Genomic DNA, 27501 nt, shown 5'->3' with positions numbered 1-27501 from the left:
GGGGGCTGTGCTTTGCCTCACTTGAAACAGCTCATCAAATTACAAATTTCCCCTGAGTTAATTTTGGAGCCGTGTGAGTGCGAGGCTCCTAAAATGTTTCCTGTTGAGTCAGTTCCAGGCAGCTGAGCCTGTTTTGTTCCCCCTGCATGGTTTTAATTTGCATTTGTGGATGCAGCAACATCTTGAGATTACTGACAGTGCTCAATCTTTTAATGGCTGTCTGTCTCCCATAAATCCAGGTATGGCTGATTGCACCACTTCTGTTTACTTGCACTTTACTTAATCCTATCTTTCAGTCTAACTTGCACTGGCCAAAGTGAATTGTATTTTTAAACCAGTTTTACGTCTCAGTGCCTCTCGGTCCTGCATTATTACTAAATGAAACCAAAGTAGTCTCTCGCGGAGTCACAAATATTCACTTCTTTTTGCCAGGGGGACGAGCCAAAAAATGAGAACCGAGTAAGATGTCGGTATTGACCGTTTAGTTTCATGTTGCAGCTTGAAATGAGATCATTGGAAAAACAGAAGCCCTGATCAATGCCTCTGTGGAGCATGGAAATTAATAAAAGTCTTGACTGTATTGACTAAAGCCTTTGGCAGATAGAGGCTGTCTGCAAAAGATTTGCTTCTCACAAAAGCCTGAATCTCATTCCATCCTTTCACCCCTTATTGTAACCCTTCGCTTCACTTATTCATAGGGGTGGGCACGGTCCTCAGTAGTCTCTGTGGTGAAAGCAAAGAGATTGCATTTTTTTTTCTTTTTCTTTTAAGGGCACACTTGGAATAAAAAAAAAAAAGAGATGTACTTGGAAATACGTTCACAATTCAAAGTATTACCTGAGTTGCAGGTCCTACGAAGCACGCTACATTCAGGTGCTCAAATCCATTATAATTTTTATCTGTAAAATATCCTTAATAGTAGTAGTAAAATTTGTATGTTTTATATCTGAGCTCAGATTCATCATTCTCACAAAACATTTGAATTTTACGTTTGGATCTACACCCAGGGATAGAATGATGCCTTGAAAATTAAGGCAAGTGTGATGGGGAATTTTGGCAATTTTGAGTCGTACAAATCAAATTTAAGGTACCAAAATGTACAAACTGTGCTTTATTTAGCTCATGCTTAGTAATCTGCAGTTACTCGAGGATACTCCTTATACCTTTGACAAATTCGAGACTTCTAGATTTTGAAATAAATATAATTTAAGTTGTTTCAGATATTACAAAAGCAGAGAAATGCCTGTTGCATAATTATCTGTTGTGGGAGCTGCACATAAGAAAACCAAGCTACTATTCGAAAGAGTATGCACAGTATTTCATGCTTAAACTCCCCGAAAAGGTTATAAAAATTTTGAAATTTAATACTTTTGATAAAAATGTGTGGAAATCCACATATTGTTTGGTATAAATGTCATATTTTGCAAAAAATAAAAAAATTAAAAGGGCATCAAAGTGCAGATACCAAACAAACTCTGCCTTCTGCTGGAATATGTGGCTCAAGTTCATGCCAAACTATTTTAGCTACATTTTCCTAAAAAATAAAAAAATGTAAAAACAAGTCTTGGGGATTCTGGTTTACGGTTAACACTTAGAAATTAGATTTGGCCACCATTTCTCCTTGTGCATACTGCACTTGCATTCAGACATTTTAAAATAAAGCTCAGATGAAATAACAAAAAGACTGCACTTAGTTTATTATAGTTAAATATCACCATTAGTTAAATCGGTAGATAACAGTAAAGAGGCAGAGTCGGACAGTTCGCCCTGAAGCAACGCTAAGCTAAAAATATATATTCTAATATATAGGATAAAAAGTGAGCAGCCTGCGATGCTCTGCAGGTGTTTCATCATGCAACAACAACAACAAAAGCGCAGACTCTGAATGCAGTCATCAGTTCTAATCAACAGAATGCCTCAAGTCTGTTGTGCTCACAGTTTCATCTCCTTCAATTACCAAAGCAAATTGGCTCAGAAGCCTAAGTGTCAGCTGAAGCAGTTAATTCTTAATCAGCATTGTGAAAGTGGGTGTGATATTCATTGGTCACATTAGCTCGTTTATTATCTTCCACCATATCGTATTAGAAAGGCAAATGTATTAAATATTACCGCCGGCGAATGTATGTAGGGGGTGAGGAGGGGGGTGGGGGGGGGATGTTTGTTAATATCGCACAAAACGTTGTGGTGTTGCTCAAACAATGAATAACAAAAAGGTCTCAAGGATTTTTCTTTTCTTTTTTTTTTCCCTACACGGAGAGCAAAGAGAGCCCAATCTGTCAGAGAAATAAATAAATTACTCGCAAGCTTCTTCAAAAACAAACAGCTGTCAAAAAGTCACTCAGGGGCGCCTCGCACACGCTCACATGCACACTCCTTGTTCCCCCTGGAAATCAAATCCCAGCTAAGAGGTTGTTTTTTATATATATATATATATATATATATATATATATAACTTTTTTTTATTTTACTCTTTCCTTTATTGCCCCGTTACTTTGTGCGTTTCCATCTTCGAAGCAAATCAAGCAAATAAACATCCTCGGAGCTGTCGGAGCTTTAATGTGATGACTGCCGCACGACGCCTCACCGCAGAGTAATCCTGCCGTAGCCCCGGGATGCGCCTGTGATCTCCGCTTTGAGAGAGCCAAAGGAGACCCCGGCAATAAAAATGTCATTATTATCACGCAGCACCTCGCGTTAAATGCAAGAAAGCGTAAATTAAGAGGGGAGGGCAGTGGTTTGTAAACAAACCACAACAGCCAAAGATGAAAGTCGACGAGTTGGAGTAGGAGGAAGAGCAAGAGGGGGGAGTAGGGGGGGGACAAGCTTTCTTCCTCTCTCGTTCTGCGAGCGGTGAAGTGAGGTGATTTGCATGTCCCTCTGCTGCTGAACGTAACCCAAGGAGCTGCAGCTTGCTGCTGCAGGCTGTGGATTGTCGGCGCCGTGTTGATTCAACAATAAGCTCAACGTCCTGCTCTTCCAGTTCACGAAAGCAGAGCCATATCGTCTCTGTTAATTGAAGGCATTTAGCTTTTATGTGCTTTGTAAACTGAACCGCGGGGATAAACATGACTAAGCATATTATGCTTCACAGGTGTTGGTTATTTTTGTTACACTATGTGGAACAGCGCCTTGTGAAAAATGGTTTTAAGATTCTTTAGTTTTTCACATTTTGTCTTGCTGCAACCCAAAACGTCAGTGCATTTCTTTGGGGTTTTTTGTTTTTTTTTGGAGGTGTGAGGTGCATTTCTGTTCAGCGCTGTTTAATCTGATACCCCTAAAAAAACAGAGTGGAACTGATTGTGAAGTCCCAAAGAGAACATTAGTGAACAAACGGCACCATGGAGGCAGAGAAACTATAAGTAGTGCATATTAGGTTTAAATCAGGGTTAAGTTACAGTTATGTGAAAAAGTGACTCCGCCCTTTCTGATTTCCTACTTTTTGTGACCCTAACACATAAATAAACACAAAATCAGTTTCTAAATGAAGACTTTTCATCTTTTTAAACCTGTCCCATCTCGCTGCGTGGCGCTCAAATATTTTTTGAGATCGTGAGGGCCCAACAGATTTATTTCCTAAGAGTCGCCGGGCTCTCAAGCATGTTCCAGTCCAAATCTGAACTACAGACACATTCAGTAAATTAGAATATGTATTCTACAAAAGACTAGAAGCATCTTTTGTAACTAAAACTTTATGAGCAGGTATTAAACATACTTCTCATTAAACCCTTATTTTTGTGTAAAAATGTTTTTTTTGTTGTTGTTTTTTTAATTGGCTTGCTGTAATTTTCTAATCTGAAATGTTGTGTTTTCATCAGATAAGTGGGAAATCATCGTAATTAACAGAAAGAAAGGCTGAAAAACAGGCCGAGTGTCATTAGTCTAGTAACATAGTAATGTAATGTTCATCTTAATAAATTGGATCGCTGATATAATGGACCTTTTACATGATATTCTTAGTTATTGAATACGACTGTGTAATAATCTTCCTCTCATTCAAAACCCACTCCTATCTTCATTGTCACATGATCACCATGCAGATTTTCTATTCAAGATCCTTTAAGTGCTGCTTCTTCTTGCCATCATAATGTTTCTGCTCCTGTTGCAAAATTGAGACATTTCTACAACCTGCTGTGTTAAGCTCTCTTGTTCAGTCTAACTACCCTGACTTTACACTTAAACGCCTCCTTTTTCAACTATAATGTGCCTCATCTATCCCTTTTCTCTTAGAATAAATTACTTTGGTGCCTGAAGTGTTTTTCAAAACAATATTTTAGGTTGTTGGGGAACATTTCTGATGTTGCCAAACAAGCAGCCCATTTATGTTCAGTAGGTGTTAATTTTATAAGCTCTTTTTTTTTTTTTTTTTTATAAGATTGTTTCCTTAGATTATGCTTCTTGTTGTTTGCACACAGTTTCCATGTAGCAGAAACTAAACACTCCAATTATGGGAAAAGTAAAGCGGGGGGGGAGCATGTTTTAAAGTTTTAAATAAGAACAAATAAAAAAAAACATAAAAATATTATTCTTGCTTTTAAATAAGCTATGAAGCATCAATTTTCCTTGAGCACTTCTGTTTCCCCTGAACAAAACGTTCCCTCTCAGAAGTGGCAATTTTGCAAAATTGTGTGACTCAGTTTACCAAATATGAAAGGAAGGAGAATGTTTTAAAGTGGAAAAAAAGAGCATGTCTCTCTGCTGCTTCTGTTTGCTTTTTGGCTACCAAATCGTGCCGTCTTACGCATACGCTTTTTTAAACATAAATCTGAATACTTCCTCTTTAAAATGCCCCCACTGTGTTGTTCAAAAGCACTTCAAGGCCCTAACGACATTATTTTTATCTGACACGGTGATGACAACAACCTATTAGCTCCCTGACAACCACTTATCAAAACTTTATGTCTTGAGCAAAAATAAAAGAAATACAAATCTAAATTTTTACTAATCTACTTTTTGGATTTTTCTCTGGACTCATTATCAGATAACATACAGAGTTTGCAAAGGCTTTATGTTGGCATAAAAAGAATAGATTCACTGATTTTGTGACCACTTTCGAAACATCATTTACGGGAAGTTGTAGCTTGACTCTTCTTTGTAAATGATAAACTGTTGAAGTCTATTTTTAGTACAGTAAAACTATATCTGTGTTTCCATCCAATAATTATCTAAACCTGCCTGTCTCTGCGGGGTGGCAGCGGTGCTGATTCATATCTCCAACAGTCATCTGTTGCTACCATTCAAAATGGCTTCCCTTTTTCTTTTTTTTTGCAAAAACAGAAGCCACTTTCTGTATTAGCTGAAGCTCAGCATGTTGCGCTCCTTTTTGGCTCAGAGCAGCTGCAGTAGTTCGTCCACATTTCTGCCAGCTGTTGGAAAGGTTTAGGAGCGAGGGAGGCATTCCCCTCTTTTTGCACCTGTTTTGCTACTTTGGCGACCTGAAATTGAAAGAAAATTAGCGTTTGATTTCTTGATGCTGCTGAGTTGCTTGCAGTAGCACTGGCCGAGCTCCCTTGTGTTCTGTGGCCCCTTTCGCTCTGTGCAGCATGTCTGATTACTAAATGCACACCCAAAGCTTAAATAACAAGTAGTAATCAACCACACTGTGGTTTTCAGAAAAATCTCATGCTTTTTGGTCATTATAACATGAAATTATGTGGCCTATGAATCCAAAAAAATGCTATGTGCAGAAATAGCACACATGCCAAAAGTTGAACCAGGGGATTGTAAATGCGGATTCCTTCTGAATATGCTAAGCAAAAACCGGAAACAAAAACGGATTCATTTCTGTCGTCTGTTGTTGGAGAATTGATTTTTTCAGAATAGGTTCATTATCCCTTCTTCTTTGTGCTTTCTAAGAACACTCAACTGAACAATTTTGCTTTTGCAATGTGGGAGGAACTCAGGAAAGCATAGAGGGAACGTGACTGCATACAAATAAACCTCATTCCTGGATTCAAACCCAAGGCTACCAACTGTGCAGCCTTGCTGTTATCATATGTTCATTAAACAATTTTATTTTTATTTCATGATAAACCGTGCAATAAGCTTGAGAAATCAGCATCTTGGCTGCCTTAGAGGGCAGAGTGCTCTCAGTTTGGAGATTTGGGCGAGTTAAGCAAAGATCCATTCAGGGCAGACCCTCATTTCAAACTAGCAAACAACTTCATTTAAAAACTATACTCGCAGTTTCAGTAAATGCGTATTTATGCCACAGTAGGTATTAGAGGTGTGCCGATCGATCGGTCACCGATCATAATCGGGCCGATTTTTGTGAAAAAGTGCATGATCAGTGATCGGCGATCATTGGCTCTTGTTGCCGATACCGATCACCTGCATCTCATTTCGCAGCCTGCCTGTGCAGCTGGTCTCCTCTTTCGTTCACACTGCGCAAACGCGCAGCAACAAATCCTAAGCGATGTGTAACTATAACGCACTGAGTGAATGAGGAAGTTTGCGTGTTGCAGCGGAAAATTGAAGCACGTCAAAATGCATCTACACAACGAAGCTAATACGACATAAAAACAATGGCATACTTGACGGAGTTTGGCTACATCGAGGCTCACTGCAGTAAAAAAGACATATGGAGGATCAGACAGCAGGTAAAGCAGCGCACAGCTACAAACACTCACCCAGATTAGCATGACGGTCAGAAAGCTAAACAAATAACCCGCAAAATTATTTAAGTCTTCGAGCTGCGATGTAAGACGCTGGTTCTGCTCTCGCTGTTGAACCGCTGCTACGCTACAGGTAGTAATATTTCACAGACGGAGCGCCGCTTCTGCTCCACCTGGTAGTGACTCTCACACCGAACCTCTGTTTAAAGCTGCAGCATCTAACCTAAAAAAATACATTTTACATACGTATTAAAACTTCCGCTGTCCTAACATGAGACAGATAATCTCTAAAAAAATTATCGATCTCCCTGCTCTGCATAATTACTTCGCTCAGTCAGAAACAGCCACTCAGAACTAGCAGTAATCAGCTAGCCGCCATGCTATCAGGAAGTTTTCATTCAGTAACTCTGGATTGTTTATTGTAATGGAACCTGTATTTGCCTTTGAATGTTAAGTTTTATACTTGAATTTTTTGGCAATGTTGAGAAGTTTTATTTTGTCTCTGCATCATTTAGCCTCTTCAGAGCCTTCATATTTTTTCAGTCTGTTAAAGATAGTATTACTGATAGCAGTACAATTTGCACAATGCCTGTTTTGTTTAGTTTTCTTTTTGGAAAAAGTTATTAAAAACAAGTTTTTGTCAAAATTAAGGTGAATTCATGGTTCCTTTTTCCACATAATGTAACCGGTAGTGTTTATGATAAAAAAATAAAAAATAATTATCTGATCCGTATCGGTGATCGGCCCTCATGGGTGATCGGTATCGGCAGGAAAAACCTGATCGGCACATCTCTAGTAGGTACTGATACTTATTACTACTTCGAACAATTGTTGACCATTTTCATTGTGTTAATTTGCATCATCACCTGTGCTCAAGTTCCAGAATATTTTTCATCTCTAATTTTCTGTAATCCGCTACTTCCTGGGTATAATAATGATAATAATAATAATAATAATAATAACAATAAAAATGGTAACCAAACTACAAAAAGCAGTGATAAAGTGAAAGACATTGTGACTTTTAATGAAGAAATTTAGATACCTGCATTTGCCAGATAATACGGGAGAAAATCTCCCCCCCAGGAAATTTGTAGCTGATAAGCGCGAGGCTAATGTAGCATGTACACACAGTTGTCTTAGTAGCACAAACGCTGTTTGATTGAACATCAAAAGCAAAGAAATTCTGGGGAGAAAGATACATTTAACTTTAACGACTTGAAAATTGAGTTTGTTGTGTGCAGTCCTTATTTTTCTGTTTGTCTTTAACTTGTTTTCTTGAAACCACAGTCTGTGTTTTCTTAGTCCTTCTTTTAAGAATACAATTTTTTTATTGTGATTTAAATAACTGATGTCTCTAAACCTGGTTTACGTTCATTTGAGGCTTATAAAATAAGAAATATTGTGCTTTTCTGTTGTGCCGTCTCAATTGACTATAGAGGCTCTTTTTTTAATTCCCTGTATGTGCATTCCTTAGAGAAACTACCTTGCCATAATAATGTTTTTCATAATAGAGGACTCGTTATGCTACCACAATGTCCAAGATGTTTTAGGTTGAATATACTGAGTTTTTGCCTAGAACTCTGCACAGGATTAAGGATAATTTTTATTTATTTTTGCTACAAATAAAAAAAGGTAAAAATGTATGATGTGAGGAATCAGTTCCAGAAAAAAAAATCAATACAGAAGGTGCACTAAAAGTAAAGAGAAGAAAACCTGAAAAAAGAAAGAAAAAAAAAAGTTCTGGCACATCGGTTGTCTAAGGCAGCTGTCAGAGGTGACATTTCATTAGTACATTTTGTCAATAATGAAATCGTCTGCAGTGAAAGTGGTTGGGTGCAAGTAGCCAGTGAGAACAGAGGCATGCAGGGAATGAGAAACCCTGCAACGATGTGTGGGGAAAAAAAACAAAAAAAAACACTCCTTTTTCATTAAAACCCACCCAGCATTGGGAAATTACAGCCACTGCGGCTATTGGCGTGATGAGAGAGAAGGTGGGTGTCCCTCTTTCCATTTTAAGTCCCTATCAATCATCCACCCTTCACTTGTTCACCCCCTGCTGACGTGGCATCACCAGCCCACGTTCCTCTCAGCTGTCCGGGGTCCAGGAAAGTTGTCGTTCATCCTTTCTTCCAGCAGCTAAGTAGCAGGAACATTTAAAAGAAAATCACCACCATAACGACTCCTGCCATTTCCTGTAACGTCCTCATCCATCAATTAACAGGTTTCCTGTACGAGGCAGATGGATTTGGCAGAATAAGGCCAAACTTTTTAATGGCAATTCCATGTGGGGAATAAAAAGGCCTCGGTGTTAGCCCACGTTCATGCCTCTAATCATGCCATTAGCTGCAGGCGGATTGTGGCAGGAAGGGGTGGCATTGATCACAAGACTTATGGATTGCACACAACAGTGGCTTGTTATCACTAAATGATTTTGAGGGGCGAGTTGAAAAGAGTTTCACTTTTGTGTCAAATTTCAGCTCCAGAGTGGCTCGGGAAAACAAATCTGCTTTCATACAGAACAGTCCTGCTCTATCGCCGACGACCACTGACAAATTGTCACTGAAGCTGAAAACGGTAGTCGCATCAACAAAGCCAAACGCCAATATGTTACACGGAGTCTACAGAAGCGTTTAATAGATTAGGTTTAAATTAATAAATTTGCCACTTAATTCAAATGGATTAAGCTAATAAATGAATTTGTAAATAAAAAGTAGTTTTTCTACACCATTTGTATAAAAACAAATCATTTTTAAACAAAATTAAAGAATGGCATGTAATAATTATGACATAAAAGCTAATGACTAAATATTCTGTAAAAAAAAAAAGTATATTTTAGAAAACTTTTGTTCTGAGTGCATTTCTCATCACTTCTTGAATTTTTTCAGATAGCGGCAAAACATGATACTTTCAATGTGGAGCATTTTGTTTTCAGCCGCTTTCTGTTTGTTATTTTGTTGTGCTACTGGTTTAAAACAAATCGTGGCTAGTCGTGGTTAATTCATAATTTAACAAGTGAGGGCAATTACTTTTTCACATACAGCATAAACTACCTGACAGGTTATTCCAGTTTATGGTAAGGATTAAAATGTTTTCATAAGGAGGATATTTCATCATATTTTGGAGCCAGAAGACATAAATACGATGACTGTATAAAAGAACAAAAGAAGACACTATCTGTGGATGATGACATCCCGTCTTAAACCACATAGTGTGGCTGCCTATTGTTGCGCAGAAAAAAAAACTGTTATTTTTTTATTTAAAAAAAACCAACAAAAAAACCCAAAAAATCTTTCTTTTCATGTTCAACATGTTAAATTGATGAGTGGCTATATGTTTAAGGAAAAAGACGGAGCGAGGACTTTTAATTTCCCTAATGATCCTTTATGCAGCAAAAGGAGTTGAGTTGTGCCGCCGCATAAGGTTGCTACTTCTATTGAAAGAGGCTGCATTTTGTATTTCCCTGGCTCATTATGTAGTTTTATACCACAATCAAGTAACTGTAGTACTTGTTATGAAAATGCTGTATCAGAGACTGAACAGACATTTGACTTTGCATGAAAGTCCTTTTAGCAGTGCCTGTGTACATAAGAGCCACACAGTCGGTTGAAACCGGAGCAGAAATTAAGACTGTTTTCACATTGATGATCTGCTACACTTGGTTCAATTGGGGACTAAAATTGCAATATTTCATCTGGTGCATTTCGTGTCCACACAGTGTAACCGTTCACCCCCTCGACTGTGGTTGCTCTACACCAAGAACTGCCGAAAGAAAAAGACATAAAAATCTCTGAAGAACTGAGCGCTACTTCCTACTCCATGAAATGTAAACAATGGCGTTTTGTGAGGTTTTAGCAGTTGTAGGATTTCTCTTTTGTCTTTGGCAAAAGACCAGGAGTTATTTGTCATGCTAGCACTAAAGACACGGGTTTGGTTTTTTGTTGTATTTGCCCAGAATTCCCTGTGCCGTAGTCCGCTTCCTGCTTTTGGCGCCGTCTTCGGTCTGTTTGGCATTCACATATGCATTCAGACTCCACCAGATCTCACCTCAACCAAACTGAGACCTAGATTTTTAAGAGTTCGCTTTTTGGACCCTGTGAGAGTTCGATTGCACACTCGCATCTCCCCAAACTAATCTGACTCTTTAGGCAAATGAACTAGAGTTTTATTAGTGAAGCGGATGAAACGGGGCTGCTGTGAATATAGACTGTATAGATACTGCCTGAATTTTAACTTGAGCTGCAATTTTTTTATGTGGTCACACAAAACTTGTATTATAGGTAGCCTGGGTTTCACACAGGATGCTTTCAGATGCTCTGGGTCTCTAAGCTGCTGGTCTCAGACATGTTTATGATGTCATAAGCAGAAAAACAGCCGCTGCGATTCAAAAATAAGGAGAAAACAACTTGTGTGTTGATGGTTCTGAATCAGACTGTGTTGGACCAGGGGAGGGACAGGCTTTAAACAAGCCAAAAAACAATGAGTAGTGAAAAATGTGTTCTGTTAGGGAGTACATGTGGAGCCCCGCAGGGGTTTTTATTTTGTTTATCTCTATATTCCCCAGTTGTTTTGTGGTTAGATATGTTTTTCATATAGTCGTTTCACTCTGTGAACATGCTGTAGGCCAAGGGATGTTTAGTAGCGTCAGATTGAATGCCAGAAAGCATAATTTACATTATAATGCTGTAATTTGCACAAAAACAGTCACTATGTTTACCTAAAGCCCGTGTCTCTGCTCCAGTCCAAAGATTGAAATGACTGAATCAAACTCTGTGAGTAAGCACATGTGAAGCTTGCTCTTACTGGCTTTTCTCTAGTCTGTGGACCGCAATGCTGACCAGCTGCATCTTTCCAAAAAGCATCTGTGTGCCAGATTCCGTCTCTTAAGTTTTCAATCACTTCACAGCCCACTTAGCCTATATTCCCCTAATGCAGCACTTCAGCTCAGCCTCTGCTTTTACTAGTTCAACAGCCATCCATCGGGCCTCCTGCTCCTAAACTGCCTGCTCACAAGATGCACATCACAGGCAGCAAAAAAAAAAGAGGAGAAGCTGGCAGTTTTCAGTCTTTTTCAAGTGCTAGGCGGAATACCTCAAGGCTCTCGCTCTGCGAGAGATGAAGCCGCCGTTTTCAGTTTCGAGGCGTTCCACGCTCACTCCTTGGCTTTCATGTTGAAGGAAAGCGTTTTTTTCTTTTTTTCTTCTTATTTGCTCCATCATGCTCCGCAGAGTCTCCGTCATGCTGGGAAACGCAGCATAGCAGATAGTGGGAAGTCGGAATGAAACCAACCAGCTGGGTTAAAAGCTTTAATTGTTTAAGGTCTGCGGCCCGAGAGAAAGGGGGCAGAAACTGTGGATAATTAGATTTTTTCTTAAAGTAAACAAACACCAGGTCTTTTGGAGCATTTCAGTTTTATTTAAATGCAAATGGTTTGATAAATAAAGGATAGATGTTAATAATGTGGATTGATGAGATGTGTATCATCCCTGATTGATCGCCGCTGCGACTAGAATAGCAGTCATCAGTCACATGACCTGTTGCTTCTCTACAAATGTGCGACTGTGGGGAAAGAAAACGCATGAGGCGTCTGGCATTAATGGGTTTTAGGCTGTCGACATTTTCCTTCTGTTATTAATTCAACAGTGTTGGTTCCTCTGAAGGAATTAATTTGACTGTTGAAAATGGAAACGCATGGAAAAAAGGCGCCGTTATTTTAAGTTGTTGCACAGATAAAGAGTCTGCTAATTATTTAACGGCAGCATTAATAAGAAACCGTGTGCACGGCTTTTCCTTTTCATGGTAATTGCTTGTGTACATTTGTGGTACAAAAAAAAGCCTTTAACTCAAAGAAGAAGATGGCTGAAGCTAAAGTGTTCTTTTTAAACTTTGAAGCAATTTGACAATTTCACAATGGTAACTTATTGTTTTGAATTGTTGAAGGAGTGGTAAGATATGATCTGGATATTCACTTCCGTTCTAGAATAAGGTCATTATTGGTGTTCATCTAAGAATGGAAGTAAAATCTAAGGATATTCTGATCAGTGTTTTATCCCCTCTCTGAGCCAGTTACAAAGTCTGTTACTATATTCAGATTAAGCAAATCAATAACGTGGAAAAAAGTTTCAAAGTGTACTCAAACCTTGTTAAAATTCTACTCTTTTTTTTTATACTTAAGTAATTGAGATCTTGATAAATTACATTAAAACTTTTCCACCTCAGTTGAACTGAAAAAAAACTGATCTGTTAGAAGGAAAATGCAAAACAATAAATAACAATTTGGTTCCACTAATGTGTGGACAGCCTGAAATGACTACTCGGTTATAATACCTTTTTAATATGCAGTAAGTTCAAATCCGCCATAAATGATTGTGGATCTGAATAACTCAAGTCTAGCTGTTGAATTTTTCTTTCATTTGATCGAATCTTTTATATACATACAGTACATGGCAGCTTGCTAACATGCTAGGCTAACACCAGCATGGTTGCACTTTGTGCTGATGTGGCCCACGGGATAATGAATCTCAAACTGTATTTTAGTTCCAGTTGTTTTTGAGTTAGTAATCGTTCTCCTGCTTTAGAAAATCACTGCTTTGCTTGAGATGCCATGAGATTTCATGGCCATTATTTCAGCTGCTCTTTGGGCAGTTTACATAATAGAAAGACTGCAGGTAGAGTTTCCCTTCGGCGGCCTCAAATGGAGTTATAGAGAATAAAAATTGTTACATCGATTTTTATTTGAAAATAATGTACGTCCTCATAGAATCCACTTCTGAAAACTAAGCGGAGGAAATCATTTGCCAAAAGCTGTCTACGTGGAAATCAGACACACAGTTGACTGAAGCTCTACTGGCAGGTGAATTACAGACAGAACGACAACAGTAGTTGAAGACTCCTGTATGTGATGAACGATGAAAAAGGCCTTCATCATTTACCGTGCATACATGCCCATACAATCCCAGCCTCCATTTAGTTATTAAATTGGATATTTCATTTAGTTCACCATTATGATTTGATCATCAAATTAGTCTTTTTATTTTTTTTCTATTTCACCAATAAATTCATTTTTAAGGATATAAAATATTTCATTTTACCAATAAATTGTTAACCCCAGATTACTGTTACCTAAATGACTTTATCCCAATTGGAAGAAGAAATCTTTACCAAAAAAAAAGGTCCCATTAAAAATAATTCTTAATCATTTAGTTCCGTTTTCTTAATCTGATTAACATTCTGCTACCTCGACACCTCTCTTTGCTATTGCTGAAATATTGAACAAAATGCTGAACTGCTATGACATGATTTGGAATGGATACATTTCACTTTTACCAGGAGTAAAGCTATGGGAAAACAACAGATACTAGCTTGTGTTTTACTGCAGCTGCTTTCACTTCTGTAGTTTATGTCACAACACGGCCATAATAAGCAGTTTCAGATTAACTCTGCCTTTAAAAGTCACCTTATTTATGCCCCTGCTAGTCTGCAGAGCACTCCCTTTTCTCAATGAATAGGCTTTGTCTTTGAAACAAATGTGCAACTAGACAATGGGGTAAGTGTGAAAAATGTTTCCAGAGCTTGCACATTGTGTTAAGCCACCATTTAAAGTCCTGTCGATACCTGCAGAGAAGTATCGATCTCCCGGGTCGTCTTGAAGGCACAAAGCTTTACGGCTTATTGATAGATTATGTAGATTCACTCGGCCGGGTTTGGATGGGCTGTCTACGCCTTGATATAAGACTATCAACATTTATGCGACTCGAGCTTCTGTTATGAATTTCAATACAGGCTCCTCGACTCCAAATGGCAAACTGCAGGACGGAGATGGACAAATGGCCGACAGGGCAGATGATGCGTACAGTCCGCACAATGCTGCAAGTCTGATAATATGTTAAAAGCAATCGGATTTAGCTGCTCAGGATGTGTTTTCATTACCCATTAATGCAGGAGATGATAATTCTTTGAGGGCTTAAAACAGGATTAGAGCGTCAACCAAATTGTTTTGGCACTTTTGTGTGGGGTGCTCCGGTTGTACTTCCTTGTGACGTGCTCGCTAAGCTGACTTAAAAAAAAAAAAAAAAAAAAGAGGTGACAAGGAGTTGCCATGGAGACCTTAGTGGAGCATCTGCAGAAACATGTCCAATAATGGTTCATCCAAACGTGGTGATGGTGGATCAGTGACACTGGCAAAAAGTCTCACAACAAAACACTGAATGTTAGGAATCCACACATCCAAACTCTTGAATATAACTGATTGATAAATAATTGTTAGTTAAGATTAGCATATTACATCCAAACATATAAAAAATATTTTAATACAGTATAAGAATAACCTTTTTGGCAAATTTGACTGGTTTTTAAGCACTCATATTGATATAAAAGAAATGTTGGGATAATGAAATAATTTTTTTTATTAAATATTATTTTAGAAGGTTTTTCACCTTTAATCTGACAAACGGATCTCATTGGTAGCAAATAATGAATATGAGTGTTAATAGCAAAAAAAATAAAAATAAAAATTGTTGGTGGTCAAAACAGAAGTTTGACATAATCTGGATTTTCTGAATCTGCTGTTTGAAAGACGAGATCCCAACTAATCTAAAACACCCAATCAATCCATCCATCCATTTTCTGCCGCTTATTCAGGGTCGGGTCGCGGGGGCAGCAGCTTCAGAAGGGAGGCCCAGACTTCCCTCTCCCCAGCCACTTCTTCCAGCTCCTCCGGGGGAATCCCAAGGCGTTCCCAGGCCAGCCGAGAGACATAGTCCCTCCAGCGTGTCCTGGGTCTTCCCCTCCTCCCGGTGGGACGTGCCCGGAACACCTCATCAGGGAGGCGTCCAGGAGGCATCTTGACCAGATGCCTGAGCCACCTCAACTGGCTCCTCTCGACGTGGAGGAGCAGCGGCTCTACTCTGAGTCCCTCCCGGATGACCGAGCTTCTCACCCTATCTCTAAGGAAGAGCCCAGCCTCCCTGCGGAGGAAACCCATTTCAGCCGCTTGTATCCGTGATCTCGTTCTTTCGGTTATGACCCAAAGCTCATGACCATAGATGAGGGTGGGAACGTAGATCGACCGGTAAATCAAGAGCTTCGCTTTTTGGCTCAGCTCTCTCTTTACCACGACGAACATAAAAGTGCAGTCTCTTAATTTTGATTTTTTTTTTATTAGTGTTATAAAAGGTTAAGATGTCTAACCAGACCAAAGCAGTGACATTTTTGTGTCTGTGAACATCATGAACACTGAACATTTTCAGAAAAGCAGATTCTGTTGAATGCAAGAAAAACCTAACTTGGTATTCATTTAAACTTCTGTGTTGTTGCTGAAAAGAAAACCATCTGGTCAGACACATTTTTTTCTCCTTACATTTGTGCAGCAAAACTTGAATTTCAAATAAACCTGTAATTATTTTTCCCAAGAGGTGTTCAAGCAGTTTCTAAAAAAAACGAACATAGGTTCAACAACAACAGATTTAAAAGGTGGTAGGAATAAACACAACTGACTGAGGGGAGAAAATAATAACAATAATATCCATTATGCAGGGACCTATCATGCCCAACACATTCAGAAATAAAGAATGGGAGAAAGGCATTTCGTCTTGAAGATAGTTTTGTGTTATTTTTTTATGATACTGATATCATGGGATTTTACAAGTATGAAGGGCGACCAAAAATAAACAAGGAAAAGTTTCAGGTGGTTTTTCAGAAACATCACTAGATCCAGAACTTCAATAAAAAAACTTCAATATTTTTCATTCCAAAAAGACATTCTACTTAGTGCTTTCATAAAAAGAAACTGTTTGTGTGCCTTCATATCTACTGCAAGTGTAACCTTATGACAGACGAGCCTAAAAAGAATTAAAAGAAAAAAAAAAAAAAGAAAGAATGTTGCTGGTGAAATGACCTAAAAATTGAATAATTCTGGAAACTATGCAAATATGGCAAGGAATGGCCATTATGATTATGCATTATTAAAATTCAGATGAAAAAGATGAACCCCCTATTTTGTAACATCCATCAATATGGTAATTTTAACATTTACTTCCCCTGTCCTCCATTATTTTTTTTTTGCTTTTGTACTTTCTTCTCTCTGAAGCTTGAAAAGCGCTGCGGCTGCACCGGGTCTACGCAAACACACACTGCGGCAGAGGTGGAATGAATTCATTTTCTGATATTAACACTCAAAGATGATCAAATTACCTCCAAGTTTAATGCAATTTGTCTCGGATCTTTGCAGTAATTAAGACTTTTAAAGGGAAACACATGCCTCATTAATTGTTAATCTTTCTTTAAGCTTTTTGCCATTTGAGATAAAATGAAGAGCAAACCAATGAGGAGAGAAAAAAAATCTGTTTTCTCCCACTTTCTGAGAAAGGGAAATTTTTTATTTATTTATTTATTTTTGCACCAGATTGGTATCTGCCTGAAGATTTATGTTGCCATGGCTGAAGAATAGAGTCAAATATCAGATTAGGTGGACGTGTAATCAGTCGGGAATCGTCTGTGACAAAGACAGATAGATCTATTACTTACAACTGGAATTGTTTAAAGGGCATATATCATTAAATTTACAAATTTTCTCTTTCGATTGACTTCAGGCTGGTACCTAAAGAATGAGAAAGAAACAGAACATCTAAAACCAGACCTGAAAGTTGCTGAAGATCCGTGACGTTGCGTTTTAAATATTGAACTTGGGCATAAATGCACACACAAATTATGGATGCAGAAAGCCGAAGCAGCGATTGCAAAGTCCGTAGCTTCAACTCATAAAGTGAAGATTTATAAAGTGATTTATTTGGTCAGGATGAGTAAGTCGAAGAGACCAGAAGATTGGTAACCTAGCAAACAAGCATCCTACAAAGATATGTAAAAGCACTTTTTTGTCACTCCTGTCTGTATTTGACCGCTTGTGACAATGACTGTAAATGTGAAGAACAACATTTTCCAGTATTTCTTACGGATTGGGAAATTTTGATTTTGGTCTAAACTGGCATTGTGAATCTTTTATTCACTGGCATGTGTCCACCAAATACTACTTGTGAGAGGTTAAAGATGACAGGAATGCGGCTGTCAAAATATATATTTATATAAATATATATATATTTTTTTTTTTCAGGACACTCAAATTCCTTGTCGTTAGGCCCTACAAAGTCAGTTTAAGGTAATCGTGTTGCGAAGCGTTGAATGAAGGGGTAATTAAAATATCCAACATGCAGTCAGACTGCTGCTACCTTCAATCTCTCGCTCATTTGTCTCAAACAAGGGACAAAACTCTTAAAGATATACACGCAGAAGTAGGCCTGTCTCGATAAACGATAAATAAAATTAAACCTATCGACCTCATTTTAATTATCGGCTTCCTGTCTCTTCCTGTCTTTTTTTTTGGTCTTTGACACTGAATAAAAAAGGCTCAGCTCCGGTGCTCTCCACTGACCCTCCCTTCTTCATTTCCTTAGTGTAATGTCCAGTGCACACTACACGAGGTGTCGGCCGATTTTCAAAACCTGAGGCCACACAGCCAACAAAAATCCTAGGTATAACGGTTCGTTAGGGTTCGTCGTGCCGCGTCCAACAATGGGCACAAAATAATGGCTACAAGTCCAGTTAACTAATTTTAATATCAGGCATTAATCAATGCTTTACTAGAATCCACCTGTGATGCATGTGACTAGAGTCAGCGTAAAGTCCTGACTGAATGAAAATCATTATAACCTATTTATGTCACGTTAACGAAGAACAGCTGAAAACTAAACCGGGTTTATCAACTGTGGTAGCAATTTGGCTCCAACTCCTCTCCTTGTCATTTCTATATTCTTTGCACGAAACATTGAATAAATATTAATGTTTCCGCAAATCATCTCCAATGTCAGCTGGACTTCGTGTTGCGCTGTGTCAGCTATTTGGGATTCCCCTCCGTAAATTCCCCTCAGAAAGCACGGAGGAGAATCCGGCTTTCTGATTGGCTACCTGTCGCATTCAACAGGCTGCGTTAAGCTCCCAGTCGGGGAAAACCCCTGATTTAGATCGGAGCGGTCACGACGATCTACCGTAACCTACCACACACTGCAGGATGATCGATTACGAAATCACCAACGACAATCTTAGATCAGCCAACAAAGATTGTCGAAAGGGCAAAATAGGGGCAAAAAATTGTGTGGCATGAACTATTGCATTGATGTGCCCATCTTTATTTAAATCTAGTGATTACTGAAGGGCAATATAGTACACAGACTTCATAATCTGCACTCTTTTGGTTGAATGCAGTATTTATTTCCACTTTGGCTTTATACTGTTTAGTTTTTATTCAAGTATGTTTTTTGTTAATGGAAACTGAGAATCCATTTTATTTTTGCTTTTGGTTGTTTTGTTTATTTTGTTTATCAGTCCCAGTGTTATGTGTTCTTTTGAAAATAAAGTGTATCTATCTATGGCAGGAAATCACATGCATTATTACGTCATTTCCATTAAATCAGTGTCAGAAGGTCTTGAAACAATATTATCGTTTATCGCAATAATTTTTTAGACAATCGCTCAGCAAAATGTGTTATCGTGACAGGCCTACGCAGAAGGATTGTTTGAAGGGAGCAGGTGTTGATTTAACTCGCTTTGCGGACATCAGCAGGCAATTTGTGCTGACGGAGGGAATAAAAGTTAAAAACTTAAAAACTACTGCAGTACAATAGGCATGTTGTTTCCTGATATACATCACAAACAGCAGCTGTGGTCACCTCAGAGGTCTACATGTTGATTACCATTTAGGATTTTCCATATGCTACATTTTACATCTTTGATACGACCGTCGCAGTTGAAGAGGTATGCCGGGTAATTTGAGACACAGCAACTTCAAATCAATCCTTTCTCACCATTCATCAAAAATAAAAACAGTGATAAGGTTGGATCCCTGCAGGGAAAATTGTTGCAGTACTTTCTGCATCAACAGTGTGAGGTAAGGTTTGTCCTCTTCAAGCATGACTAAAAATAAGTCTGAATTGCAGCCAAGGAAGGTCAGTATGGATTATGGAGCCCTGCACTCCCAGCGGGAAAAAAAAAAGAAGAGTTGTTTGTTGTCCGTCCCAATGTCAGATAGAGAATCAGGAGGGGAAAGTGCCTCTCTCAGCAGGTCCGGACTTCCCGTCGATGATAATCCGATGGAACGGCTGATCTTAGCCGGATGGACTAAAGCCAGCGTGGAGGAAACGGTGGCTATTTGCATAGATTGTTCCTCGGATATGGCCGCTTGTATCGCATTTTAGTTGAGCAACAGAAGTGCCGTCAGGCAATCTGTGTGCAGAGACGTAATTAGGCCCCCTAATCTTTAAACATTTTATTTTGTTTTTTCTTTTTCCACTTAATAGGGTAAAGAATCTTAAGCCTTTCAAGTCAGCTCAGGCAAATATTAGCAATTTACTGAGATGTAAAATAATGTGAAATACCTTGTCGTCGACCAAGAAGAAAAGCCTGAATTACTTCAGAGAAACATTTGAACAGAGAGAACTTTTTATTTTATTTTTTTTATCAAAGATAAACGCCTACAGTTGCTGATGTAAATGCTTGTCAGAACCGAAGGTCACACCTGTGTTTACTGACTCCGATAGCATGTTCCACACTCAGTCATCATATCCAGATGGTAGCATCTCATAGAGATGAGGCCCTGCTTCATGAACTGCAGAGTAATCCTCTTTGCCAACATCCCGCAGTGTCTCGGATTTGTGTGTGCTTTGGACAATGAGCACAAACGACACCTGGCAGTTCAAACCTATTTGCATCCTGGTAAATCTATGTTCACTTGCACTGCTGACTAGTTGTAGCTAACTGTAAATGCTGGAGGGCCCGGACACACTTTCTTAAAATGCACCTTTTTTTTTTTTTCCTGCCGTACTATTGTCAGCCGTATGGCTTAATTTGAATGATTTTTAATATAACTTAATTCTTTAAAGATGCTACAAACAATTACTGTAACATTTTCTTCTGTACTATCACAAAGTGGTTTGTTAGGTAACGCATCGGACCAATAGGGTTACAGCCTATTGAGAGTTGTTTATCAAAAACCTCTAAAAATTCAAACTTGGCCACTGGACAAAAACGAGGATCAAAAACAACAACCTGAGCCTTATTGTATAGATTTGAGCTCTTTAGTTTGCAAAAGAAGTCACTTTTAATGGTGGAGCATACTGAGGTGTTGATAAAGGAGCAAGCGCGACGTGGCGCCAGAGTTCCTGTTCTTGAAAAGAATTACTGCTAGAAAATGTTTCTAACATGTCTAGACTAAATTACAAACAACTCATTTCTTTCAACTTTTATTTTAAAGATTAAATGAACCCATTCTGTCATGGGAACAGCTCATACATTTGACTTTAAATTAACAGAATAAAGTCATTTTAGTTTTTTAGAGACTTGATATTTGCTTTGGACTCACTTTGGAGTGACCTCAAAGAATGAAGTTGTGATTAGTCAATATCTGTATCTCCAACAACAGCCAACTGTGACCACATGCTTGGACAGAAAGACTTTTGCTTTCAGTACAATGGATCGTTGTTTTTTTGTGCTTCATAACATTCCTGGTTTATAGATCTTGGTATGACTGACACCGTGAGTTGTAAGATGACTAGTCAAAAGCCCAAACATGTTACTTCTAACAATACTTAATCTAAAAACTTTATTTGGTGCATTGGTGCAATAATTGGAGATACTGTTTCAGGTCTCAAGCTGATCATTTTCCTCATACAAAGACTAAATTAAAGGTAATAGTTAAGGACAGCCAGAGGTCTCTGCAAAACTGACAGCTTTCACAATGGTTAGGATCACTGCCCTGCAGGCGACTAGTGGTCAAACTGTTCTGAAGTACGTCCCAACTGCATGTTCATACTTTGCCCCGTTCTGTGGCGACAACTCATGCTATGACTGAAGTGTAAAAAAACCCCATTAAAGTTGAACTTAAATAGTAGAGCAGCTAATGACAAGCTGTTCTCCCGGCAGAAACACTGAGATACACGTAGGTGTTGCACCTGTTGTGAAAAGAGCTTTCAGCTTGTAATAAGGTGAATTGTGCTTTCAGCGCACTTCTTGGAAACTGGGTTTCTATTCCGAGACTTTGACAAAATGAAGCACATATAAAACACACAGGCTCGATGCAGAGGCTCATGTAATTCTGCCGAATCTGGGGAGCGCAAGTGAGTCATTGAATAAATTACATGCCGAACCAATTGCTCAACCACATAAATACACCTCTTGAGCTCGCCTCATTTTCCGGATCGTTGCTCGTTGTCGTCCTTATCGCTCGCGTCGACTTATCTGATTTCTCAGCACAACTGAGAATTAATGTCTAAAGTTATCAAACCAAGGATGATGACACGTATTCATGTTCGCCTGCTTTTTTTTTTTTTTAGGTACTCGAGCAGCTGCAAACCGTCATGGACGCAAAGCGAGTGTGGTTTGTGATCGCGTCATTAGCTACTGCTAACGTATGCCTGGATTATGGAAGAAATCAATAAATTAGTCTGCCGAGTTGAAACAGAATGATACAGGTTATGGTTTTCCTTCTGATAAGAAGACTAAGTGGTGATGTTGATGAAATGGTAGAAAGAGTCGCCTCCATTGCCAGGTACTCCAGCGACTCTCTGTGTCTGTTCTGTTCTCCCTGCTCTGTACACACAGCGTCAGCTGGGTGATTCATGATCATGCACAAGTGTGCTTCATCATGTCACAGGAGAGATGAGCTCTGTCCCTTTTTTTATTTTCTCATTTCCCACTCCTCTTACAATATGTGGTGCTGGTAGTTCTGATGTCATAAATCAATTTACCATTCTTACTTATGTAAGTATGTTTTGTTTTGTTTGAATAAAATTATTACGCGTTTTTAACTTCATTTTTATTTATTTTTTTTTGCTAAGGCAAATAAAGGCCAGTGTGATATCTTGAATACTAGACCAATAAAGTTTATTGGCTTAGGCAGTAATCTTACCCTCAACCTTTTCGCTATGACGACAAAAATTACTAAGCCAACCGTGATTTATTAGGACTTTTATGGTTGTGGAGTTTTCAAAAAAAATAAAGAAATGAGTGAGTGCTCCTTCCCTTTTCCAAAGACGTCTTCTGCTTTGACTATCTGGCGGTAATTCAGTTTTACTGTGTACTTTTGAGTCTGCAGCAATAGTTTTAAAAGAAAAAGAAGAAAACATACTAAATAAATAAGAGAGGGCAGTTTACAAGACTTTTGTTTTGAAACGGTTACGTGGAGCAGCTCTGAGCAAGCAGTGCTTAAGCTGCAGTAAGCAGCAGCCAAAGTTATCTCAGTTTGGGAAAAAACTGGAGAAATATATTAAAGTCAAACTTTCCACCCTGATCAGATTCAAGGCTTCGAGTTAATAATGACCCAACCTGACTTTTCAAAGCATCTGATATTGTTGATGCAGCTCCAGCTAAAACTGACACAAGTATTGTTTTTTTTTTTAAATGCTGCAAAAATTGAGACAAACTTTTAAGGTTAGAAACACAACAATTCTCTGCCTACGGATTTGTTACAAATTTAGCTAAGTAACGCAAATACTAAAAGAATGACTCGATAACAATCTCACGTTTTGGTGTAAAAAGTGTCTTGTAATGTTTCATAATAAAAAAGAAGATATGAAAACGTCAGTCTGCATTATATAGTTGTATTTATGTAATATGTTTCACTTAGTAAATTCAACTTTTTTGTAATATTCCATTTGATTTAATATGACTGAATTAATATGTGATGGATTTTTTGGGGGGGACATAAACCGTGTTTTCTGTTAGCTATTTACAGAACAATATTTTGACTTTCATAAAACTTTTCAAGCGCTTTAACAAAAGTCCATCCATCCATCCATCCATTTTCTTGCACCCTTGTCCCTTAGTGGGGTCGGGAGGGTTGCTGGTGCCCATCTCCAGCTATCGTTTCGGGCGAGAGGCGGGGTACACCCTGGACAGGTCGCCAGTCTGTCACAGGGCAACACAGAGACACACAGGACACACAACCATGCACACACACACTCACACCTAGGGGCAATTTGGTGAGGCCAATTAACCTAACAGTCATGTTTTTGGACTGTGGGAGGAAACCGGAGTACCCGGAGAAAACCCACGCATGCACAGGGAGAACATGCAAACTCCATGCAGAAAGACCCCAGGCCGGGAATCGAACCCAGAACCTTCTTGCTGCAAGGCAACAGCTCTACCAACTGCGCCACTGTGCAGCCCTTTTGCTTTAACAAAAGTCGCAGAACAATTTACAGCTAACAATTCATAAACGATCTGAACCTGATGCACTGTTTTTCTGTAAAAAATAAATCAATAATAATAATAATAATCTGGTGTTCTGTTATTGTTCTAGTCACCCACAGTTGCAAAGAGGTTCAGCGTTATGACAGCCAGCTTAACTCCACCAGACAGCCTTTACTATATCACCCCTTACCTGTGATGAGTATTGAAATTACACTAACCAATGACCAATCCTTTACGTCTGTTGTAATTGTACGTTCACATTTCCTCAAGTGGCAGGTTTAATTGCAGACCAAGAAAAAAAAAAAAAAGACCTGCAAGAGGACAAAAGTTGAATCATTTCTGGAAAGCAAGGTTTTAATTATGATGTTCTGTAATTGCAGATCTTTAGGGCCATCCAATTATGAGATTGAATTGAATGCTGGCAGCCACGGTCCCTGGTGTTTTGGAAATAACTGACAATATTAACTACTATGTCACTGCTGCTGTGCCTGGGCCATATTGGATCATCTTCGCTCTAAATTAGTCTGTGGTTTTGAGTTGTATTCTTGGCTGTGGCGCAATGTTTTTAATTATTTTAATAGTTTGTTGGGGGCAATTAGAGGTTGTGAATTCTGTTATTATACAGTGATAATACCTGTAGATTGGTTTGGGTTTTTTACTCTTTAAAAAATGAATACCCCCAAAATGGGGTTAGTGATTAGAGAAAATGTTTTACATTCAGTTGTTGCAATAATTCTGCACAATAGTTGGCCAGTAACTGTGCACGTATAGATTTGTTATGAAGAAAGCCCAAACCTAACTTTTACTTTTTGAAACGGTTCATTAATGGTTTTGATTACCTGAGAGAACCGTTAGTGATTGACAAACATAATCCTCAAAAATAAGACTCGCCTAATAATTGTGCACACAGCGTAAAGGTACGGGGTGACGTACATGACGAGGTGGCGCGTGGCTCGGTTCAAGGTTGTGTTGGATGTGTAAACCCAGAATGCTTCTAAGATAATCCAAGCCATCTTCTCATAACTGGATCTACTCATGCAGTACTAAATTCTGAGGCCTAAGATGTTGTTTGACGTCAGAAACATTTATCAGCCTGAATGAATTTCCGATAATTCTGTTATCTAAAAATAGGTAAGTAAATGTAGTGTGAAAAACATCTCTGGTAAGGTCCTATAGAATGGTTTTGTTTCATCTCAAGTGCTTCATTATTACAAGTCAGCATTATGTGCATTTTGCAAGCAAATGAAAATGAGTTTGCCTAATTTTCATTTACTCACATCTGTTATTGTTGGCAACAATTAAGATTTGATATATGAACAATTATTTAACCAATGCACACCCATATATCTTTGAGTTATAAGGAACACTTATTATTTCTGGTGCTAAAAAATATATATATCCACAATTTTTATTTAGAGAATTCTTTTCAGATACATTTTTTTAATATGATGTCTTCTACTGGTGTTTGTAAATTCAGAAGAGTGTGTTCACCGTCAATAAATCAAAGCTTGTTGCTTGAAGATGACCCCTGTTACTTTTTTTTCCCCACTAATCTCAGTGTGATTCAATTATATCCAAAAGGAAAAAAACACAAACAACTCGTCTGTGGAAAACACGGAGACCTTGGACTCATTCTCGATGTTTTCTGTAACCTTCAAACTGCCGATGTTTCTTTCCCTTCGCTGGAACTCCCAATTACTATTCCTCAGCGGATCTCTGTTGTTTCTTTTAGCTATTCATAAGTCGCCTCATCCCCTCCCCACCTCCCCACAGGATGTGACCCGGGGGTCTTGCTCACACCATCGCAGCAATCAATTCTGCTGAGTGACATTGCAGCTACTGTCATGTGTTTAAAAGTTAGTTTGTTTGCGTGTAAAAACAAGGTTACCTTAGTTAGCTGACTTATTCGTCATGGATTTCCAATCGAGTTCATCAGTCATCCACACCTCATGTAGGCTGATGCATAATGAAACACAACCTGCTCCTGCTGTTCCACCTTAACGCGAACGCACATCAGTGACAGAGTGATGCATGAAGGGCCTTTTGTCTCTGCGTCTCCGTGACTAAGCATTTAAAACTTTCTAGTTATGAAAGGTGTGACGTAAAAGGATCAAATTATTCATTTTAGTTGCGTTTAGGCTTGTAACTCAGAACGTTTGTTAGTTTCCGTAACTGAAACGGAGAAATATGGAAAAAATGTAAAAGGAAACCCAGACGAGAACACAGCTGATATTTGGCAAAGTGTGATGAATGCCAAATTCAGGTAATTATACACGAGTTGGAAACCCACAATAAAAGGAGCAATGACAGAGTCTGCAACTACAAATCTGAGTAGGCAGTGAAGATTTATATGGAGCTTTATCCAGAATAAGTCAGAAAAAAAAGACATTAGCCTGCCTTATATTAGTGAGCTGATGAAGAGTTTCTGTCTGCAGATCCCTACATACTCGGGTGTACTTCACCTTGCGGTGTTCGGTACATGCTTCAGGCGTACTCGAAACGGATGTCCAACTAGGACCAACTAGCTCATTAAACTTATTATATCCATCAGAATTGTAGGAAATAAAGGAATCTGTCACAAGAAATGTAGGCAATCGGTACGCTTGACTAGAAAATCCTAGCCATGCGCCAAAAGTGCACGCAGAGTACATGAAGTATGCCTGAGAATGACGGAGCCTTGTGTGATTTTTGACCCCGACATGAATAAAAGCTTGTTATCAGGGAACCATTTTGGTAGATAATTATCCTGATAGTGTTGGGTCGGTATTACTGAAGGATTTACTTGTGTTTTTTGATGGATTGTGGTAACCAGAGTGAAAAGTCATACGATGTCAAAAAGTCATGTGATGCAAATAGTGGTTATATAAACCACAACCCATTGAGTAGTTATAACTGCTCCATGTACTTGGGGAAATTCCCGCTACCGAAACGTATTTTGAAGATTCAAAAGGCAAATTCTGCCGACAGTCACAGAACTCTCCAACTTTCAACTGTGCTTTGTGTCTTATGATTGCCATTTGGTGTGATTGTGTGTACCGTGTTGTTTGTTCATAGCCTGTGGTTACTTGTTAATGTGCAGGTTATCCTGCTTTCTTAAAGCTTTTGTTAGTTTCCCAAGCCATAGATCAGTTATTGGTGACAGCGACTGACTGCAACTTAAAGCCAAATCCTTTAAACTCGGCCCTTAATGATCTGACACACGTCGCTGATTGACAAGCACGTGTCTGACTAACTTACGTTGTCTACAAAGTAGGAGTCCAGCAAATTGATTTAACCAAGACACGGGCTACAGTATTCGTTTTTGCTGCTTATCTCAGGATTGTCTGCTGCCAGCTTGCAAACAGCTTAAAGGAATAGTGGTCAGCGGTACATGTGACTGGACATGTTTCCAGCATGCTAACAAAAACAGATGCTCAAAACAAGACACAACATGATTATGACAAGAACAGAGTCATCCATTTATCTCATGATGTCAATATTGAGAGCAATAATAATAATAATAAAAATATTGCCCTTTCCACTAAAGGGCTGCTAATGATCCATCCATCCATTTTCTTCCGCTTATCCGGGGTCGGGTCGCGGGGGCAGCAGCTTCAGAAGGGAGGCCCAGACTTCCCTCTCCCCAGCCACTTCTTCCAGCTCCTCCGGGGGAATCCCA

At 38.8% G+C, this 27501-nt stretch overlaps 1 long non-coding RNA gene across 2 annotated transcripts in view; it reads left to right on the top strand.

The window, feature by feature from the left end:
- Nucleotides 1–27501, top strand: part of LOC103480665 (uncharacterized) — a 90603-nt gene that overhangs the window by 43099 nt on the left and 20003 nt on the right. The window contains exon 4 of one of the 2 annotated variants that reach the window (XR_536139.2): nt 21986–22200. The exons of the other annotated variant lie outside the window; for it this stretch is intronic. This is a non-coding gene — a long non-coding RNA (uncharacterized LOC103480665). The remainder of the gene's footprint in view (nt 1–21985; nt 22201–27501) is intronic. 2 annotated transcript variants of the gene reach the window in all.

The sequence above is a fragment of the Poecilia reticulata genome, linkage group LG18 (assembly GCF_000633615.1).
Source record: "Poecilia reticulata strain Guanapo linkage group LG18, Guppy_female_1.0+MT, whole genome shotgun sequence".
Taxonomy (NCBI): Eukaryota; Metazoa; Chordata; class Actinopteri; order Cyprinodontiformes; family Poeciliidae; genus Poecilia; species Poecilia reticulata.
The sequence above is the reverse complement of the archived record's forward strand: the minus strand, read 5'-3'. Positions and strand labels throughout refer to the sequence as shown.